Genomic DNA, 9,274 nt, shown 5'->3' with positions numbered 1-9,274 from the left:
TCTTGCAAGACTCATTTGGAACTCTCATAATGTGTACGGTTAAATATATCATCGTGTGTGTGTTTTCTTTGTGAGCGTAAGTGTATTTAATTTTCATTTCCTCAAGGTCTGTATTGGGACAGAGGACTAGAAAGTTAAGAAGACGATCTATAGAAGAGCATAATACACTAGCCTGGTATCTAGCAAAGGAATGACTGTTTCGTTTACAAACTTCTATGTATTCATGTGTCAAGTGTCTATTTTGCTAAGAATTTGTATTATTATTCGGGATTGAATTTATGCAAATATAGAAATGTGAAGCCCATGGAGAAGTCTTGTGATTTGTAGAGAGAAAGAACGCGTGTGGACAATGTGTTTAATTGTGTGCATCGTGGCGTGTCCCTAACAAACTGATATTTTGGAACCCATGCCTGCCTCTGCAGCACACATCTTTAAGGCTGATTTTCTCCAAGCCTGGCAAAGAAGTTCGAGCTCACACTCTAAGCTCTTGTTTTTCTCTCCTCAGTGACACTAGTATGCTTTCACTTACTTTTATATCCGCTTTGTGATATTGGGATATTTTTGATTAAACAAAGGTCATTAAGGGGTTGAATAATTGACGAAGTACCCTCATTATGCCGTCTATATTGTCTTACTTACCCATAAATCATATCATGTATATTATACTCATCTCATTGTGATTCAATAGAGTTCCTTAAAAGTATCCTTCCTTATTGTATTATTAAGGCTTCCCTTTTTTGTCTTAATTGTCTGCGTGCTAGCAAAAATTTGAGAGAGAGCAAAAAATTGAGATGCATGACAATCGACCTGTATACGATTATTATAACTCTGTCGAGACATTAAGAATAAGCTAACCGTGTTAGTCTGCGACAGTCTAAGTGGAGACAATTTTCATAAATTATAATTATCTCCCATGAGCTACTTATCTAGGCTTTCGTTTTACGCGACTCGGCTGTTCGTTCAGTATATATATATATGTAAACGGTATTTATCGCATGCTTGACGCGTGAAGCAATTAAGTTGTTGACATTTTTCTCTTCTATTTTTTTTTTCTTTTTCATATTGTTAAGACCTGAATTGATTTTCCTTTCTAAGCTTGAAGACTGAGCTAACACAGAAGAAAGTCGCTGCGGAAACCAATATTTATTTAGTAGACACATCTACTTCCTGCACAAAATCAGTACTCTTAACAGATTGTATATCATCAAAAATATTTCAGATCTCTCTTTCTCTTTATATATATCTTATGATAAGAGACAAGCATATGAAACCATATTTAAATGTAATGACACAAAATGTAATAAATACACCTGAGAATCTAACATCAGTCTTAGCCTCGGATCGTAGTTTGAAACTTATCGTTGGGAATCGACTTTTAAACAGTATATCTAGAGGAAATTCCCACAATAAGCACGGACACACATGAATGACTTTCAAGTTTTCTGCTGGCAAGAAAAGCAAGTCCTGCTCATGGAAAACAAAGATCACAAACAAGTTTTCAGAGTTCTTTTTCTTCCCTACTCTTTCCTGCACCTAATTCCACCTGTCTCTGAAAGAGGAACATTTAAAATTCTTCTGCTTCTACCATGTCCATTTGTTTAACTGATGATACCCCTCATCAACAGATGTAAGCTCTGGACTGCTTTTCGAAGATCGTAGGTCACTGAAGTCTGCCCTTGTTGGTCGGAGAAGTCTTCCTCAGCTTTTTCTTATAAGAGGCTTTTCTACAGACAGAAATAAACACATATCATAATTAAATTTATGTGTGTTTGTGTTTGTGTGTGTGTGTGAGAGAGAGAGAGAGAGAGAGAGAGAAAATAATGTGTATGTGCTAAACGTCCTTTCATGATTATGAAATGTGAAATTCCCTTAAAGTTTTAATATCTTGTTATCATATTATCTTGAAATGGAATTAAAGATACGACACAGATTGAAGGGGGTCGTGTGTGTGTGTGTGTGAGGGGTTGGGGTAGAATAGGAGAGATTAGATGCATGTACGCTCACATTAGTTTTGACGAACAGTTCTTCGTTTGCACGCTTGCTCACAGAATATATTTTCTAATGTTGTTTCAGTTGTTGCCTAGAAGCTTCCTGTCATGTCGTCTTGCTTAAGAACCTGAAACACAAAAGCATAAAGGCTTAGTTATTTCGTTGTCTTCATTGTCAAACTATACTGTTTCCTAACATAGCTTTAGCTCTTATTTGTTTGATTTGTGAAGGTTAGTTTGTTTTGTGCTCAGTTGCAGACAACAGCAAAAGCTCCATTAATAATAAGAGTCTGACCTCACTAGGCTGACCCTCCTTATATTGAATTACTCGTTAGTCCCCGGCCGAATTCCCAAAAGACCAGTAGACCTCCTCAACTGGAAGACTTTTCGTCTCCCAACCTCCGTTAGTCGAGTTTTCTAAGGCCTTTGGGTTATTATTCTAGGGCTACATTTCAGAACATGTGTTCGGGAGAACCAAGAAGGCAGACGCTAGTTCTCATCTTAAAGCACAATAAATTAAGCGACTGTCTGCGGGTAGGACGTTTATTTTGAAACCAAGATAATCTGGACAACAAAAAAAAAAAAAAAAAAAAAAAGGAGTGGCTGGTAGAACATCAGGGGTGGGCAAAGTTTTCTGTTTACCGTCCTGTCTGGAACTATGCGGCGTACCGACAACATACCAAAAATGCACGTCACGTGACTCTACAAGAAACCTAGTGATAACGGGATGAAAACATGCGTACATTGTGGTCTCCACTTAACGAAATTAATGTGAAAAATGAAGTTCTTGCAATTCTTTAACGAGCTTTTCAAAATCTGCCCTCGTTTCCCATGTGGCAATTTGCAGAACAGCGGCCAAATGTTCGTCTGTCATCCACGAGCGAGGGTCGGGCTTGCTCTGCTTCATGATCAGAAAAGTCTGTTCACACATAAATGTCAATACAAACATCATCATCATATTTCTTAAACAATAAAACTTGCTTTTGTTACCGCCTGCTTGGGTTTGCTCGGTTTGGTCAAACTATTTTGTTGCTTTTTCAACTGTTCAACCAGTTGGTCTGACTTTTCTGTCCTTGCTTCTTCGGAAAGTTCACTGCAATGTGGTGAATGATTTGTGCTAAAATGGCATTTCAGACTGTGATCTTTGTAAACTGCGATGCCTTCTCGGCAAAGTAAGCCCACAGCTTCACACTCCAACATCTGTGAAAAATATGGTGCTATATACTTGTTGAATTTTCAACTCTCACTATCCACCTTTCTAATTTTCCTGTCGTCCATCACGTTGAACAGCTACGGTACTAAGACACTGAGCGACTGAACAGGATTTACAATGATTAAGAACAGACTGTTTGCAAGGATGGGCAGGTGTTCCAAATATGCTGAGCAAGAAACTCTGTTGATGACTCATTCGTGTCAAAACACCGGTAAGCAGTATTCGGACTATGCTGAGTGTAGAAACAAAACAAACAGTCATGGTGTGGGACATGCTGCCGCTGCCGACACTCAAAACTACATCAGACACGTTGTTATTTGTGTACTTTGTGTTTCTAACGACAAACCTAGGTCTAATAATAATAATGTGTGATTTATTTAGCGCATAATCACCCTAACAATATGCTCTCAACGCTTGAGACAAGCAGGAATCATGAATAGTAATCGAAAGATGGAAGGAGAAAATATTATGCAGAAAAAATAATAAAAGACAAACGTCTTCAATGTGCAGAATAGTCACGTGACATACAGCAAACATAACAGGTTGGTGGTACAGAAATAATAGAATGATAAATGTACACACGGAATAATAAATACACAAGTATGAGGCTTTTGTCAACTATTCAAGCCAAGGACAGAACCTAACTAAAGACTAAAAGTGCTTGGCGAAATGAAAAGTAGCACTAACATATTATTTCCTGTTTTCAAACTGTAGACAGTAATTATGCCTTGCCTTTGTGAGACTGATTACTGGCCTTTTTCAAAGCCTTAATTAATTGATCTAACAAGAAAAGTTCTGATGTCCACAAAGAATATTTTTTTTAATTCAACAGTAGAACCTTCTGGGCGAGGGCTTTTATTATTGTTCATATTCTTTAGTGCTGAACCAGCCTCAGGCCATGTAATAGAACCCTCCAAAGATTCTGACACTTTAGTAGTTAGTACAGGAGCACATTATGTAACGGCTACTTACTTTCACATTTTTAGTGGTTGAAATTTATGCAGTTCTTCATAAAAGTGTTGAACTTTCCTAAAAAAAAAATTATCTTTATCCATAATAATTTTTCCTTTTCTCGTGGCAAATTCAGGTTCTCCAAATTGCGGAAGTACTTGGTGATTTATTTCTCCTTCTAGGACTTTAAAAGGGCTTTCAAAGACAGAAATATTTTAAGACAAATTTTAACTTCTATTAGACCATCACTCTATACACCCAGAGCACAGTTTTAACTTATGGAAGCCATTCTGGAGTCTATAGCAGGGAGCTCAAAACAAGCATCACTCACTGATCCTTCCCTCATTACTTGACCTTACATCCTGTAAGACAGAAGAAACTGGAGAAGAGTAGAAGAAAAGAAAGAATAAGAAAGGAAGCAGAGGTGATGGAGGGAAGGAGAGAGATGAAGCCCCAAGTAAAGGAATAGTGTTGAAGTTTCCGGTAGTCGGTCTTCTTATACACTGCTGTCATCTCACACACTAAACAGTCATAATATAGCAGTTCAATGTTTTTTCACATATTGGGCAGTCATCTCTCACATTTGAATAGTCATCTCACCTGAAACATTTGGCAGTGATCTGATCACATACTGGTCTTCTCACATACTGGGCAGTCATCTCACACATACTGGGCAGTCATCTCACACATACTGGGCAGTCATCTCACACCCAGCAGTCATTTCATGTCACACACTGAACAGTCATCTCGTAAACACCAGCAGTCATTTCATACACTAGATAGTCATCTCACACACTGATTCAGTTAAATCCTAATTAATTTAGGACTGAGAAAGAAATTGCAGGAAACATTTTAGCTCAGCATGTTACAAACATGCAAACCCACCCGGTGGTAGGGGTGATCTTGTCATAGCTGCCAGTCTATTAAAACCGTTCAAAGCTTCCTGTTCACTGAAAGGACCGGTCATGTCACAAGAACAGTAGACTCCAACCTGGCTGGCCTAGCATGAAAGAATGGCATTTGAATTGGCTCGGTAAATAAAAAAACAGGGCATAGGATTGGCTGGTAGGAAACTTAAAGCATGGTAGCGCAATGTTGATACCACATTATGACTAATACTCCAGCGGAGGTGAAAAGTGGGCTGAAGAAATCCTTGGAGGGCTGAAGAAAACAGGAGAAAACACATCAAAAGGTCAGAAACGAATTGACTTTGCACGTTAGAAGCACGTGAGGAATTTCTGTACAATGTCTGATTGCTGAGGCTAAGGCAAGTGCTGCTGCCGAAGTTACTGCTTTATCCTAATTCACCATCTTAGAATTTAGCTTTAAGAATGTAGCTTTACGACTCCAAGGGTGAATGAATACAATTAATGTCTAATGACATTTCAAAACTGAATGCTGATAAGAAAGAGATAAAAGAAACCTATTAAGATTATCAAATGAGAAATATGAAGCATCGCGATGGAACAAGCCTCACTTTGAGCTAGACAGTCGTGGGAAGACTAGCGACAAACATTGCACATCCAAGATGGAGGAATTGCACATCGGCCGGCGAACGTTAGGCTAAGCTGTGTTTACCTATGTTAGCAGAAACTATCAAAATTCAATGTGGTACTTACCTTTATCACATATTTTACTATTCGCAAACCACAGACTTTGAGGTTCCATGATCAAAATGTGGCAGGGATCGCTTTCCGTTGACTCCATTTCTGGGAAATGTTTCGGTGTGACGTCAGCGGTCACGTGAGGTATGCACACATTTTCTGTTATTTCCACTGGGCTAAAAATAGGTCTCCCCGCATGAGATGAGTGCTCTTTCCCTTCCACATCCTGAAAATTGTACACATGTTAAGAAAAAGAATTAAAAAATAGTAAACAAGCTATCAAATGAAAAGCTATTTATCACTACTCACCCAGCATCTATAAGATGTGTGGGTACTGAGACTAATAATAACAACATAAACAACATCCATAGGGCTGTCACAGGTTTCCTTTCACCGGTTCTTTGCATTTCAATAGAAAACAGTCATGGGTTATTTTCTTAGATAGCACAGTACGTCTGCAGATTATTACATTTAAAACCAAGCTTAATACTAGTTGGTTCATTTCTAATTTGTATGTTGGACGATAATGTTATTGACACGAGTGAAAAAAATTCAGTCTTAACTGCAAATTGAGTGAGTCATGTAGTGCTTACAACACAGATGATTCAGATGAATTTGCAGACCACAGAGGTGATAAGATTATTACTTTTTTCTTTGGAGGGGGGCACAAAATATCGTGTGTATTGTTCTATGGATCAGAAATCTGGGAATTACTAGACTGAAAAAAAAAATATAATAATTGAATTTTTAAAATGCAAGTTTCCGTGTGAACGTGTGCTGAATTCGCTGCAGACAGAAGACCACAAATAAATCGAGTGAGCGATACGAGAAACAAATGCATCCACAAACAGATGACACCATGACAAAAACAAAACAAAACTGAGTGAATGGAACACTGTTCTTGATTATGAAAGATATTTCTTTTTTCCTTAAAAATAATTGAGGCTGTATTTGAAGGCTTCAAACACAGAAAGTGGAAAAGAATTCCAAGCAACAGGGCTTGACATGGTGGGTCTGTCGATTTTCTCCCGTCTGATGAGTAGCAGAGATGCGGGCAACACAGGTAGACTAGAGAGGTCGACAGGTGGTCAGGTGGTCTGTAGGTCAGACAGGTTTGCTGGCGAGGTCGTGAAGATAAGGGTGGCACAGTGTGGGACTGACACCTAGTCAAACACGAGGAGGAGGGGTGTGGCTCGTTCCTTTTTTCGCCCACAGAAGACAGTACGAGCGGCCTTTTCTGAGCCTTGCAAAGTTTCCATGTAGTGTATGTAAGTGGTTAGGGAGGTCAACAAGCAGAGTTGGAACACAAAAGCAGTAATTAACTTTTTGGTGGCAAACACGAGTAGAGTTGGATGTGACTGAGCATGCGAAGCGGAGAAAGATGGACTTACAGACTCCAGTTCAGTGAGAGTCAAGAAATAATGATGTCTAATGTAACACCTACATTTCGGACGGTCTAGAAGAGAAAGGGAAACATTCACCCCAAAGAAAGTAATGACAGTAATAAAAATATACAAGTCTATTATTGGTGTTGGAAGATGCAAAGTGTTACAAACTTCCTGTTTCTGTTTTTCACTCCAATGTCTTTAATTTTTCCTTTTAATTATGAAAAAAGATATCATAGAACTTGTTACATGATGTTCTGTGTGCCTGGTGGTCCTGGTTAAAATGCTTTGCTATTTGACTGAAGGTGACACTTTTTATCTTTTGCTTTCTTAAATTATTATTATTATTATCATCATCATCATCAGCAGCAGCAGCAGCAGCAGCAATTGTATGAAGAAAATGCAGACAGTTGGAGATCAGTATTACTCTTTGTGATCAACTGTCACTGGGTATTACTGTAAGAAAGTTAAGACAGGATGTGTCGAAGACAGAAAGATGAATAAACAGTCCATCTCTAGTATAAAATGTCGGAGAGGGCGGTCAGCATTAGCTGGAAATCGCTTTCCTCAGCTCAGTAGACGGGTAGGAGGATGCGGGAAGTCAGGAGTACCAAAGAAAGGTATATGATATTTTTGAGGAAGGTGAGTGGTTACCTGTTGTTCTTTGAAGTTACGCAACTGGCTACTAACCATTTTACCGATATATCTACAGCACGATGTAAGATTCATATATGTAAACGATAAACCTACCTATCATTATCTTTACCTATGTATCTTTTAGACTCCGCTTTTATGGCCCAGTCTTTGGAATTCCCTGCCTCCGTCTCTCCATACAGTTAGGAAGCTACATGCTGTCTGAACAATATCTCCAGTAAGAAGTTTACCCCTCTACTTTCTTCACCTTATCCTCTCTACGGGTCCTCGTGTTCCTGGCAATGTTCGCTGTATGATCGTCTGATTGTGATGCCATTCTCTATCACATTACCTACCACCCCTTGTAAATACCATTGAACTCCTCTCGGTGTAAGGAAATGAGCGAGATAAAGCCTATTAGTACTGCTGAAGAGGGCCGTGAATTGAGGACGGCCTCCGTGAGAGCTCGCGAGAAACCTCGGGCGGTGACGCACGGCGTGAGGAGAGAGTCGACAGATGAAAGCCACTTGTTTTTTTGGTCATTGAAGACTAGACAAGGAGGATTCCATCGCTGGCAATTGCCGAACAGTTAGCGGCTCCAAACAATTTAAAGGAGACACATTCCAGGAGGATGGACAGGGTCTAACAGACGCCTTCTAAAAATTAAACTACAAGAAGCTGCTCGTAAGTTACTCATGTTCGCTTTCGAGGAATTTTGTTTTTCATTTTTTTGAAATTAATAACATATAATCAAATAGTGAATATAAGGAAATATCAAACCATGAGCTCGTAAATATTCATTAAAGAGCGCTGGTAACGTACGAGAACTGTTTGTACCTAAATATAGCAGGATTGGCAAGAACAAGAACGGAGATAAGAAAAAATGTTTGCGCCATTTTGGAAAGGCAGACAAACTATTTAATTAGACCAAGCGTCTAACACAAAAGACAAAGATATGACGATGTAAATGTATGGAGAGGAAAAGGGAAGCTTAATTAATGGTCGAATATCACGATGGTTGTTTAGTATTAAGCTCGTCATTCGTTGTGGACTTGAGATACCATCCGACATTTCACAACCAAAATGGCGGATCATCATTTCAACTGCGGATCGTTACATTGTGGTTATAGTTTATCTCTGTAATCACAAGTACTAGAAAACTCACAGGAATACTCACCTATGTGAAATATCCGACCAATTCAAGGCCACAAATTTTGATATTCCACGATCATTAATGTCGAGTAAGTCATCAACACAACCTTTACAACCGGTCGTCTGCTTTTCTGGGAAACTACTTTGCCACTGCACACAGTGCAACTACAGATATAGGTCAGTGCGTGCTAACTGCAGGCCGAATTTCACACAGATTTCGCGTCCGCCAAAAGAAATAGTTTCAAAATAAGTAATCAGAAAAAATAAAAATGATCTTCAATAACAAACAGATCACTGTCACCTAATTAGGAACTAAAACCTGTCACTTTTTTCCGACTTTTTCTGAAA

At 38.9% G+C, this 9,274-nt stretch overlaps 1 protein-coding gene and 1 long non-coding RNA gene across 2 annotated transcripts in view; one reads left to right on the top strand and one right to left on the bottom strand.

The window, feature by feature from the left end:
* Positions 1–1,127: 1,127 nt before the first annotated feature.
* LOC112565718 lies at positions 1,128–9,101 on the bottom strand. Its single transcript, XR_003099481.1, has 4 exons — positions 8,952–9,101; positions 5,772–5,982; positions 2,005–2,116; positions 1,128–1,724 (listed from the first exon to the last, which is right to left on the bottom strand). It is a non-coding gene; the product is annotated as an uncharacterized LOC112565718 (long non-coding RNA).
* LOC112565716 overlaps positions 5,993–9,274 on the top strand; it is a 12,693-nt gene continuing 9,411 nt past the window's right edge. Inside the window, exon 1 of the mRNA XM_025241385.1 lies at positions 5,993–8,458. The gene's annotated coding sequence lies outside the window, so the exon portion shown is untranslated. The remainder of the gene's footprint in view (positions 8,459–9,274) is intronic.

Source organism: Pomacea canaliculata, linkage group LG6, assembly GCF_003073045.1.
Source record: "Pomacea canaliculata isolate SZHN2017 linkage group LG6, ASM307304v1, whole genome shotgun sequence".
Classification (NCBI taxonomy): Eukaryota; Metazoa; Mollusca; class Gastropoda; order Architaenioglossa; family Ampullariidae; genus Pomacea; species Pomacea canaliculata.
Note: the sequence above shows the minus strand (reverse complement) of the source record. Positions and strands in the feature narration are given on the sequence as shown.